This window comes from Diabrotica undecimpunctata, chromosome 5, assembly GCF_040954645.1.
Source record: "Diabrotica undecimpunctata isolate CICGRU chromosome 5, icDiaUnde3, whole genome shotgun sequence".
Classification (NCBI taxonomy): domain Eukaryota; kingdom Metazoa; phylum Arthropoda; class Insecta; order Coleoptera; family Chrysomelidae; genus Diabrotica; species Diabrotica undecimpunctata.
The window spans coordinates 134187577-134200569 of record NC_092807.1 but is presented as its reverse complement, the minus strand read 5'-3'; the positions used below and the strand labels follow the sequence as shown (position 1 = coordinate 134200569).

Here is a 12993-nt window from a genome sequence, read left to right as displayed (position 1 = left end):
GTATATCATTAGGTGAAATGATGTGGAACACGAGGTGTGCCAACAATTTTTATTGAAAACCTCGGATATTTCACAAATGACTTTGAGATATACGAAAGAAAACTCTACGTCAGCCATATTTTCCAAAATAGATCCGAGAGGTAAGCATGTTCCACATAACAAGACTGGGAAAGAGCAGAAGCAGAATGTTTTGGATTTTATCACGTTGCTACCCGCTGTCCCACCTCATTATTGCAGAAATAAAACATCGAGAAGACACTTACCCACTGAATTTCATAATGTATAATTCTTATACGAACTTTTTAAGAAGAAACAGTTAGAAAATCGCATAACTAAGAACGATATCGTTTCCCTGCAAGTGTTCCGAAAGATTTTTATGGCAGAATTTAATATCGGATTTCACTTGCCGAAAAAAGATAAGTGCAAAGTATGTGAAGTGAGAAAAGACAAAGATTTTGAGGAAACAGAAGAAACAAAGCAATTGTATGAAAAACATTTGGAAAACAAAGAAAAATGCAAAGATTCATTTCTAGCTGAGCAAAAGAAAACTATCTAAGATTCAAAATTTTTATGTGCTAGTTTCGATCTACAGAAGGTGTTAAACATACAACATGGAGACAATTTGCTCTTGTACTACACCAGAAAGTATGCTTATTACAATCTTATGGTTGACGAAAGTGGAACCCAAAATGGGTTTTGTTATTTGTGGGGAGAATGTGACGGAGGACGTGGCAGTAACGAAATATCTACCATAATCTACAAATATTTGCAAGAAGTTGATAAAAGACAAACCGTAAAACATATGTCACTAAATTGTGATAGTTGTTATGGACAGAACAAAAACAAGGCAATGTTTGTAATGATCTCGACTTTTCTTAAGGATTCTGTTAATATAACATCAATCAGTGTGCGATACTTACTACCAGGCCATACTTATATGCATGTCGACCCAGTTCACGCAACAGTTGAGCGGTTTATCAAAAAACGCATAGTATGGGTCCCATCAGAATGGTGCACATTGATATCCAACTCTCGTACCAAACCTAAACCATTTGAAACAATAAAAATTGATTTCGGCGACTTCTTAGAATGGAAAAAAATATCTGATGATGTACTAAAACCGAGTAAATTCAAATGTAAGAACGGAAAACCTATAAAAATCAGTGAAATTAAAAATGTAAAATTTGAGAAAGGTAACCCAGATATTATTATAGAGGTTGACTATTTAAATAATGGCCAGAACTGCATCAATTTCACGATGGAATTAAAAGGAAAAAAAAAACAAAACGGCTTTATTCTCAAAAATTGTTTATTTCCGTTGCAAAGAAAAAAGACTTAATTGATCTCTGCGACAACAATATAATTCCTCTCAGGTTTCAAAAAATATAGGCTAATGAAAACGTCAGCTACGCCAGATAAGCTAGCAGAATCCGATGAGGAAGACGAAAGCGATGAAGGGCCCCAAGATTAGATTTTTGCTGACTAGCTATGATTCACATTTATTATACCACATACAATAACATTAGATATTATGACTATTTGTAAGTTTATGACTAAAGCGATTTGTTGTTCAGTTAAATGCCTATTGTACTTTTTACTTTTCACAAATAAATTACCTTAAATAAACTATTTTTGGTGTTTTTTTATATATATTTATGTTACTTTAAGGGGTTGTCTCTAAACATACTTTTTATCGTAAGTGCTGAGCTTACGATAACAATCATAATGTAAAATTATTTCTGAATTTACCAAAATTATCGTAAGTGTTGGACTTGTATAAAACTACAGTAGCAAAATTATTTTTGATGCTTCCAAAGTAACGTAAGTCCAACTACAAAAAAACTGAAACTATTTTAAAGAAAAATCATTACTTTACTTCAAACACTCATCATAATACGTCCGGATGCCAATTTTCACTTCAATTGGACATTTCTAAACACGTTTATTGAAAAAACTGCCGTACTGTAAAATTTACTAAACGAGACTTACGATGTTATGGCAAAAAGGTATCGATATATAACAGTATTAAAATATTATATTATTATTTAATGAATAAACACCTTAGGAACGCCTATGATTTACGACCGTTTTATGAGTTTCAGGCACATTTCGTGCTCTCAACAATTCGTGAACGGAGAATAGAAGTATGAAAGTAAATTGGTCTAATTATTATTCCAATAAAAAGGATCTACTGTTAGTATGACATATAAACTAAAATTATTTCAGTTAATAGATAGACACAAAATTTATTGTGAAATTTAATCCGAAAATAACAAAAAATTTTACGCAAACGCTCCTACAAATAAATACAATGACGTCTATGAAGCCAAATGTGTTCATCAGACATTTGGGTTAGTTTTCGGTGAAATAAAAACACCAAAGAGGCGTTCCGGGTTTCTTTGATATTACACTATTTTATTTCTTTATTAGGGGACGTGTACGAACTTATCACTTTATAGCCCCCCATAAAATTATTAGACCCTCCGAGATATAGTAAACTGATCACCGGCATCCTTTGGAGATAGGTAAACTTATCACCGCAGATAGGTAAACTGATCACCAGTATTTTTGCCCCCAGGCGCTGGTTTCTAATGCGGAAGATGGCCAGTGACCTGTTACACTTCTCGTTTTTGTGGTAATTTATTAAATTCCGAAATTATTTTAAGCAAATTACTTTAAAATAGATATTAATATCGATTTTTTACGGTGTGGCCTATTGAACGTATCTGCCAATCTAAGTGGTTTTGAGATCTGAAAATTCAGTTGCATAGTTTCGTTAGGTAACTTTATAATGAAAATATTTATGAACATGTGCTGTTTCCTTTTATATCGGAAATAGTGCTCAACTTATTAACTAATTAGAAGTTTATTTATTATGACAGAAGGAATCAAAATGCTAAGTACAGCCTCCTGGCTTTTATAAACGATTAAAGCCTAAGAAACATTATCCTGTGAAAACAGGAAAGGTATAATTATTATTATATTAATATATTATACATGTAAACTTTGCAGTTTTATGTACACCATTGTTTAGAACTGTAGAAGCGTAGATACAAAAGTGGGGATATTGGGATGAGAATGGTAAAAATGGTTGGAAAAATAGGGATGAACGGATTCGCATGGATTTGTGGTGAAATGAATATGGCTAGACTGGGATGCCCAAACAGTTGGTGGGAAAAGACACTCATTACTTACGTAGTTCTCTAACATATAATCGGCCATTTTCATTAGGTTAGGGATATCCGCATAAAATCGTTGACAAAACAATCGCCGACTCGTTATGGGTCCAAAAATGACCTGCCAAATAAGTGATGCAGCCACTTGCCGTTGGAATCTCCCCTCTTGTAAGTGGTTACAAAACCAAGTTTTTGGATTTTGCGAAACTAACTTTGAGTCAAGTGAAATAAACATCCAATTCGATTCACAGACGTCGAACGGCAATTACGAAATCAGCCACAAGTCTTAATGTACTTAAAATGACACCAACTTCTTCGAAGCAACGAATTAATTGCATGCAAACGGCTATGGATGGTAAATAATTGCAAGAAAAATTTTGGAACGTATTGAAATGTACCATCCAAGTAATATGCCTCTGCTTAAGCAGGTATCGTAAATTCTCAAGAATGCCAAAAATAATAATATTTTGTTGCGAATAGTTATCCAACACCAAACATTTCTCGCGGTCCATCTTTAGTTTCATCTGTTGGATTGCTTGATGTGCTTTTCCATTGTCTTATGTAGGTACAGGTGACATAAAAGGAAAATGATCGTTGCTCATATTCCTCCGAATACAAGAGATGTACGTTGTTGTCATGTGTTATTTTAAAGAAGAAGTTGTAAACTTTTGGTGAATGATTTTTGTTTGATGGCCTCTCTTGAGCTTTCATCTTGCAGGAGTTCCTAATTAATAACGGCTTAGTTTTCGAAGGTCGCTTACGTGATTGTGACCCAAGACGCAGTGCAGAATATTTTCTGCAACTAAAATAGTTATAGAAATATAAACACATACTGGGCATTTTCAGAAAACTCGACTTTATAAAAAATTATCCATTTATGGTTTAGTCAAAAAAAATATTTGGATCTTCAGCTGGTATTGCAAAACTTATTATAAGAGTACAATTGCAATTTTACACAGAAATTAGTTATTTATACTTAATGATTTTCCAATCCTGGCACTTCGAATTTTTATTAAAAATATCTAGCAAGAGAAATGTATTTTAACAAACTTTAAAAAGCAATATTGTGAAACATTTCACTAGAAATTTAACGAACGTTTTTATAAATCACATCCTGACATATGTAAATTTACAGACATTTTGTTAAATTTTCAAGCAGAAGTATAGTGAAAATTAGAACTGCACATAGATTCGAAAAAAAACTTGATAAAACGACAAAAAAAGTTGATTTTATTGAAAATAGGCTAAATGAATATTACGTTAATCAAAACATTACTAAATTAGACTTCATTAAGCCAATTTTCAATTATTATCCAGCTAACTTTTAAAATCTAAAATATAGTGTTTACTCTTACTTATTTTAATCACTAATCAGACATTAGAATTAAGCATTGTTATTGTTTAACTGTAGTTTTTGTTATTGTATATAAGTTAATGTAGATTTATAAATAAACTTTATTCGATTATATTGTTATAGTTTCATTATTTAACCATTTAAAATTTTCGCTCATGCTTTGGGAATTGGGTTCCTTTTTGTATACAATGAAGTAAAATAAAAACTATATATGTTCACAAAAATATTATCTAAGTATCTAGGTAGCGTAGGGCAATTCGTAGTCGCTTTTAATCCTACTATAAAACTGAACCCATTAAAATCTAGGTAGCGTGGGGGAGTTCGTAGTCACCCAACTCAACTGTTGCAGTCACTTTTGTGTTGTGTGATCCGCTGTTTGAGACACTGTCCTGTTTGTCCAATATAACATCCCTGGCAACCTAAACACTGTAACTGATATAAGACATTGCTATTATACATATTCTCTAAAATTAAAGATCGGACACCAGTATAATAATAGCAATGTCGCCACAAACCGGAAAGTGACTTAAACAAGAGAAACATGCGCTGTTGTCGAACATTTTATAAAAACAGGCCACTAGTTTGATTATGATAAAGTGAAAATATTGCAATTATTAAGCAATTACAAAAATAAATTGTTTTTTGAGATGTGTCATATCAACCGAATTAAGAATGCCATTAATAATAAAACTTTAAACTTTATAGTAACGTCAAAAATAACATTAGGTTATCTCTCTATATAATTTTATTTAGGCTTTACTTAATATCTAAACAAAAAAAAATTAATGTACTTTAAAAATGGTATTAGTAATTATTTAGTGTAAATCTTAGTAGTGTGTAAGTTCTGTGATGTGCTGGCTTGCATTTTAATGATTCCACTCATTGAGTTTTTTATTTGTCTGTAAGTATGTTCCATGTATTAATTGTTTTTAATAATAATTTTAGTGCACTCTTGATGAAGCTAATAAACATTAACGAAATATCGAGTTTGACGAAATAATAGAATCGTTTTATTTTTTGACCGAAAAACCTGATATTCCTCTCACTAGTTTATATAATTTATATATATATATATATATATATATATATCCTTTCCCAAGTTAATATGCTCCTTTTCTAACTTGGCTGCACCGTACTGAGGACAATAGTCAAATAGTCAGAAATACGTATATACGGTTGCCTTCCATCGATATACCATTTTTGGTTTTCTGTTTTGCGAGACATGCCATTACTTTTTACTTATACTTATATATATATATATATATATATATATATATATATATATATATATATATATATATATATATATATACTTTAATCACGCGGTTTGTCAAAAATATGAATTTTGGGTAAATAAATGTATAAACAAATATTCCAAAATAAAACGACAACCTTTGATCACTGGACAAAAACAGATGCTTTTTTCACAAAAAAAAACACAATCTTAAAAATAGGTGGCGCAAGAGATAGTTTAGATGGTTTTTAATTTATAGGCGTCAGCTAGGTAGTAGATCTCAAAGAAACCCCTAAGTGAAGGTGGTAAATTACAATAAGATTAAAATGATACCTCAGCAATACAAAGGAAGAAAGGAGACAAAGAACAGGTAAGCTTTTAAAGTGACTTGTTTGATCTTATATCCGAGATTAGTCATTGGTATCTATTATTTTATTTTTGATACTATTAATTCGATTACGTACTATCAATGAGATTATCATTAATAATACATAAAAGAAATAATAATAAATATAGCTAATCTAAAATTTTTGTGTAATACCCCAGTAAAGGAAAAAAAAGCTGAAAAAATCTTATACAGGTATTTAAAGGTTCTAAAATGTATATGAGGTTCAGAATCCTTTGGTAAGCATAGTTTACATGATACTGCCAGCAACAACGGTATATAAGAGTGTCACATTTGGGAATGGCAAATAACTGGAGTAGTTAGTATAAGCATAGTATAGTATGGTACAGTATAGTGTAGTTATACTTACGTGTTTTCTGCACAAGAATATTCATTAAGAAACATGGATGATACCTGGTTCTTACTAATAAATGTTAAATCTTTTCTTGGTCATATAGAGGATAAAATAAAGAGTATCAATGGTACAATGAGAAAAGAGAAAGGGAAAGGGGAATATAGAACTTATTTATGTTAAAAAATCATAAGAAAAAGAATCAGTACCAGCAGAAAATAAAGCTAATAACAAGTTTAACCAAGATTGCCAACAACTAACAAATATGACAAAATAATAAATGACAAAAATACAGCTATGCAGAAATGTCTACAAGGGAATTCCTGACACTGAATAGAAGGATATATGAAGAACTAACAAGGGATGGAAGGAGAATATGTAGAGGAAAAAAGAGGAATGGCAAGGTGGAGCAACGATGGGAAGAAAGGCGGAAGAAAAATCAAAAAACTTCGGTATGCTGATGACATTGTTATATTGGCGTCATCACCAGAAGAACTGGGACAAATTATAAATAGGCTAGGCACGGTGAGTATGGAATATGATTTGAAAATAAATATGCAGAAAACCAAAGTGATGATCATCACAATGGCCAGATCGGCAACAGCCAAACTCACAAAAATTTTGAAGAACCAGAGGAAGATCTCCAGTACCATGGTCGGACCAAATAAAGGACACGACTGGTTACTCATTCTCCGAAGCAAAACAACAAGCACAGGAGAGAGATAATTGGACATTAGTCAAATAAATTACATGACGCCACTACATCCTTACGAAGGAGAAAAGATAGAGGAGATAACATAACAATTTACAACTTGTATATTGATTGCAAACAGGCATTTGATGGAGTAGATAGAAAAAAAATGTTAGAACAACTATCCATGTTAGGAATACCAAAAAAGTTAGTTAAACTTATACAAATCACTTTAGAGGGTTCCAAGGCAACAATCAAAATTGGTGAAGATATGACAAGGGCATTTGATGTTGAAAATGGAGTTAGGCAAGGTGATGCATTATCAACAACACTTTTTAATCTAATTTTGAGTAAAATATTTCAAATAAAAGTTGTAGATCATAAAAAGTTCTTTTTTTTCCAATTCTCACTTCAGAAATCGTTCTTAATTTTCAAAGGTTTTACTTTGTTTTATTTTAACTTGAAAGGTGAAAAAAATATTTATTGTCTATAAAACGTTAATAATACTATCGAACTGTAAACTTATAAATAAATATATTTATATAAGTTCGAACCGCTCGTTTTATTTAATCTCGCTACAATATAAAGGGTATATGTGTGGAATGTTCGGAAAAAGATTGACTTTTTTTATTTTAAAATTACGTCTTATTATTAGAATTGTTTAAATGTGGTTATTATAAGTGGATAAGTTCATCTTTAGTTTACAAATAATTAAGGCAATTTTTTGTTTAGAGTAAGATTTTAAGGTTTCTTTTCTCACTTTTTACAATAGCTGCTTGTTTTTTAAAGGAATTATTTTTGTCAAAATAAATGTTCGTAAACATAATTTTTAAATAAAACTGTATTTATTTTAATTAAATCTATATTTTTTAAGACACTTAAAGTAATTAAATTAAATTTATTTTATATTTATTAAATAAAAAAAAAAATTAATTGATAGTACTAGGGCATTTATAAATACACGGTCCTAGAGACTACGGACGGACTGAGTTCTAAATGAAGATCTAAATTTTGTGATACAACTTATAGATGGCATATACAGTAAAAGAGCAAAAAGTTATAACCCGTCATGGCGGTACTCGTAAAATATCGTCACGAAAAAATAGAGGGGAGAACCATCGAGCTCGATCGGATAATAAAATTTATATCTTCATTTTTAATTTGTTCAATACTCAGTTCTTATGTTAATACACTCTCTTATTACTCTTATGTTAATAAATAACGAAAATATGATTTAAAAAAAATGCTATCTTGTTTCCTTGGTCATAGAAGTTTTTGTTTTGGAAAGTGTGCTTTTTCACCAGTTTTCATTGAGCCTACTAACAAGAGTGTGACATAAACAATGTCAAAGTTATTATAATTGTTTATAACCTAAAAAGTCAGTCCTTTTTCAAACTGTTTTTTAATAACAAAATTAATGAAATATTGAGTTTTCTCATCAGCTACCTTTTAGAACCTTCAAATATCTGTATAAGATTTTTACGTGAAATCAATGATTTTTTCCAGATAGACTGGTGTAATATCTATAGTCTTCCATGTCTTCATTTTTGTTATGTTTCTACGTTATGGTTCAAGAAATTTGCGACATATCGATTCTAGTTTATTAAATTTAGTCATTTTTTAGTATGTCTAATCAGATAAGTATGTTAATTTAAGTAACATAAATATCATGAAGACACACTAATTACAGTATGTAGTTATATGTACGTAAATATTGTCTATACACAAGCCAATATATTTAAATAATAATTATTATTATAAATTAAATCTGCGGGTATATGAGACTCATCGTTTAGTCCACTGCTTTTAAGTTGCAAAATTGTGTTCTATGTACACTTCTTTTTACATAATTTCATCCTCTTCTTTTAGACTTTTCCTCGGAGTCTTGCAGTCGATTTTACTTTCATTGGAAAGTTCTCTTGTATCATTATCTTGTTATTTCTTCAATTTCGCTAGTGTTTCTTCTTAATATTTTTCATTTTCCTTAACGCTTTTCTCTACCCGAAACACCACTAATTCTTAGAAATCTTGATTTTTCTTCTTGTAATGTTCTTACCTATCACCAAAATTTTTTTTGTTGTACTCGTATTGCTGTTATGCTCAAATAATATATAAAAGTATTTCTTTCGTTCGTGAGTCTTCGTTTTCCTCCTTTGCATTTTATGTTAAAGATTTTCATTCATTCATGATTACATTTAATGTAATTTGATCTGGTCTGATCTCTCAAATAATCCGCAATAATAATTTTTCTCTTTCCTTGTATAATAATTTAATTAATAATATTGTATATCCGTATATCAATACGTTCCTGAGAGTATTCTTGAGAATGACAACTACAAGCTTTACTGGGTTCGCACTGTGCTCACAGACCAAACTGTAGCACATAATAGACCAGATCTCGTACTAGTTAATAAACTAACAAGACAAACAACACTAATCGATGTGGCGATACCTAACAACAATAATCTGCGTGTGAAGTACAACGAAAAGATCGCCAAGTACAGAGATCTGGAAATACAAATAAGGAGACAATGGAGAATGGAAAGTACCCAGACGATACCTATTATTTTTTCTACCACTGAAGTCATTCCGAAGAACCTCCTAGAAAACATAAAAAAGCTGGGTCTAAATGAACATCTATATAAGATCATGCAGAGAGCTGTGCTACTTTCGACGTCCAGATGCGTGTGAAACTTTTTGGGAGATACACCGACGTACCCAAGTCACCTAGGACTCGATAACATGGAAAGAGTCCCACCAGAGCTCAATCCTTTTGATACCGTAGGTATCTGAGATGAGTGAATTTTCCCCTTAGAGGGAGTGTGAGCCCTAATAATAGTTTTTGTAGTCGACTGTTCTTCATTCATCTTATTTACTATTATGTCAAGTTCTCAATATACTTTATCAAAAAATTGTTTTTGAGCAAGAAAGGCTACTAGTAGTTTTTAACACTGCAGGTAAAACATTAGTAAATAATAAACACTATAAATAATATTGACGACTGTTTTGAATTTATAAATATACTATCAATTAAAAACAAAACAGGAATAATGAACAATTAATTCAAATGATGCATTACTAATACCTATTTTATAGGAAATAATTCAAATTAAACAAATATCAAATATTTGTTTTAAATAGAATGTATCAGAATATTTAAAGTTATTTAAAAGAAAAAATGTTTTTAAAAGATTTTATATAATAAAACTTTAACCTACCATGTGTTGATGTTAATTTGCAGAAAATATTCTAGCTGGTTGCGCATAACTAATTCGTTAAATAGAAATCCAAAAAGAAAATTCAGTCACAAGTTGGAAAGTAACCAAAACAACACTCACTGCACTATGTCACACTACAGAGCCAAGCACGCATCCACGTGTTTTGAAAACTTAAAAAGACTTATCCCGTCAGCCGGCAAAGGTATTCTTCAACTAAATTCCCTATTTCAACTCTGCAGCGGTCAGGTACAATATCATTGGAATGCAGTGGACCAAGCAAACACTCGACGCCACAGCACTGGTACTTCCAACGCTGCCTACTCGATTGTTGCGCGATTGAGAGGTACATTCGGAGCGGCAAACTCACTGCATGTCAGAGCGTTAAGATCATGCTTGAAGCTTCGGAATTTATGCCGGGGAATATACTAAACTCAGGTGTGTTTGATACCTGTTTGGAGGTTACATTCCTCAGTGAGAGGAGAAAATGAAAATAGCCTCGCATTGGGTACGCTCGCGTGTATGTACAAATTTTAACACTAAATTGTAAAAAAATGATCAAAGCATGACATTTAAAATCACTAACTTGTTTTGAAAAACATAAGTTTGTTGATGAATTTTAACTTCATTTTGCTGCACAGCCGCATTTCTTAAGTATGATAAATCGGACCAATAAGATCTCAACGCGCCAATTCATGTGGACGATGATGCTGAATTTGATATTTATACAACAGATTGGATTTCCTTTTTAGATTGCTTAAGTTACCTAAATATTTTTATTGTCAGAAATGTTTTTATAACTACAGTATTTCATATTTCAATTAGGTTTTTAAAGGGTTAAAATTACAAGTTCAGCAGAACTATTTATTTGCTGTTTATTATCATAACATTCTTTATGTTTGATTGTGTCTATATTTTTCTGTTCAGGGAATGTAGCTCTTTTTTATAGTGTGGTCCGAAGCCTCTGATGTGAAGGCATATTCATTTGTCTTTAAATTAATGTCAAAACCGTTTGGACGGAATATGTCATTAAATAAGTGTGTGCGATTGATATAACCGACCCCATACCAGAGGCGGTTGTAACACGAATAATAGGGGACAGTTGTAACATTCAAAAATAATACATAAATCACGCATACCAAATCAGTTGTATTATTTTTCTTCTTCTTAAGGTGCCGTGCATTTCTGCGTAGGCGTCCACCGTATATCGTCTTGTCAGGTGAGATGTCAAATAGTCAGGATTAAATAATTCTGTTTTTAGCAGCATTGCGAAGCATTTCATAGCTGTTGATTCCTGTCCATTGTCAGATTTATTAATCAAAAATACCCAATAATCTGGGTTTAAACAAATTATATTTCCCTATATTTAATCAGACTCATCGCTGTTGTGGCATATACCTATAATATTTACTCCCATCAGTATACAGGCTACGTGAGACCATTGTTTGCAGCTACCTTTTTCACTGAATCCAACTATCTCCAGACCGACTCGCTGAATAGGTCTCTAAGCAAATAAGACAATAATATTCTTCTTCTGATAATGATTCTGACGGTGTATTAGTCTTCATTTTCTTCACTTTTCCTCTCCCTTCGTCTTTGATTATATTTCCAGTAGATGATTCGAGTACTTTTTTCTTTGTTTGTCTATTTTGCAACTGTTTCTGTCGCTCTTCATATTCCTTTCTAGCAGCTTTCTCTTCAGGAGTAGCTGTGTAGATAGCAGACTTGGTTTTCGACCTTTGTTTCCTAGTTTTCCAAGTGGAGCTTTAGTTAACACTGCTTGCTTGTAGACGGTTCTAATTGCTGACGCAGGCAAAACAGCATCACGAGGAGAGGTATCTGATTTCAGATTCATTGTACCAGTTTGCAGTTCTTGGCTAGGTTTTAAAGGTGTTTGTCTAGGCGGTGTTTTTGTTGCTTGGAGCTCGGCGTTTTCAAGTGATGTTAGCATTTGATGGTCAATGAATCTTTCGTTTTTAGGATAGGCTGTTTGAATCACTGTTAGTAAATGGCTGTCATGCAGCTTGTTTAGTTGATGCTCTATCTTCGGGCTGAGTTGGGCTTACTGTGCTGAATGAAGGTGGATCCTCAATCAATAACGAAGGTGATAGTGAGGGGGATTCGTTATCAGGTGCAAGTCTAATGTATAGCTGCTCCCTCCTTTAAATGCTTTCTTATTATTTCTTTGCAGTCTTCAAAATTTTCAATTAATTTAAATTTATTTATCAATCTTTAACCAAAAGGTACGGGATGCTGTTTTGCTGACGTCCTCGCCAAATTTGATCTTATTATCACTAGCTGTTTGTATGATTACATCTTGATTTTTCCGGAAACATTTTTGGTATCCCATTTCCTCCACTTGTTTCTCTATAACTCTCCTCGTTTCCTGGATGTCATCTCGCAATACCTTATCCCATTTCCTTTTCATGTCCCATTTCAGTTTATTTAAGTAGCTCTTTACATACTCTTCATATTCTTTTATTCTTGTATCTAGTTTCAAAAAATTTTCTTCTTTTTGTTTTATCATTTTTTTCGTTTCTTCTTGATTTTCTTGCTGTACTTTTCATCATTTTTTTATTTTCTTTT

At 31.8% G+C, this 12993-nt stretch overlaps 1 protein-coding gene across 1 annotated transcript in view; it reads right to left on the bottom strand.

Moving 5' to 3' along the window:
• Nucleotides 1-10706, bottom strand: part of ex (FERM domain containing expanded) — a 175363-nt gene extending 164657 nt beyond the window's left edge. The window contains exon 1 of the mRNA XM_072532743.1: nucleotides 10411-10706. The gene's annotated coding sequence lies outside the window, so the exon portion shown is untranslated. The remainder of the gene's footprint in view (nucleotides 1-10410) is intronic.
• Between the last annotated feature and the right edge of the window lie 2287 nt (nucleotides 10707-12993).